The following is a 446-nucleotide window of genomic DNA, read 5'->3' on the forward strand; positions in this document are numbered from 1 at the left end:
CTGAGGTGTTTCTTATGCAGAAAGTGCCTATGAATATAGTTTGACCTATAACATGGAAAATACCGTATCATAGTTTGGATTCTTGAATTCCGACTCCAGGATACATTATGTGAACTGTCTTTGAAGACTTCTCAATAAATAAAGCATAAAAAATAGCCCTAAATAAACTGTTTTCTTTAGCTACAAGACAGTATATTCTAAGCCAAGAATTCACGGTTCGAAACAGAGAAGTATCGTCGGGAACATAACTGTATAAACCGTTTTAAATGGTTCACTTATCCAAAACTTCACTGACGAATGGTGGACTTGGCGTCGTGAAAATAAAGATGATTCGTCTTCTTGTTTCTAGGTGACTGATACGATTAGAAATGTCACTGCTATCTTTATTTAACCAAATGTTTGTGTATCGTTGCCTCTGTTAAGATCAGTCCGAATTCTTGGTCGAT

At 35.9% G+C, this 446-nt stretch overlaps 1 protein-coding gene across 1 annotated transcript in view; it reads left to right on the top strand.

Annotated features, from left to right (window-relative positions):
* LOC119591804 (transcriptional repressor CTCF-like) overlaps positions 1–446 on the top strand; it is an 8,416-nt gene that overhangs the window by 2,255 nt on the left and 5,715 nt on the right. The gene's annotated exons all lie outside the window — the stretch shown is intronic.

Source organism: Penaeus monodon, chromosome 29 (genome assembly GCF_015228065.2).
Source record: "Penaeus monodon isolate SGIC_2016 chromosome 29, NSTDA_Pmon_1, whole genome shotgun sequence".
Classification (NCBI taxonomy): domain Eukaryota; kingdom Metazoa; phylum Arthropoda; class Malacostraca; order Decapoda; family Penaeidae; genus Penaeus; species Penaeus monodon.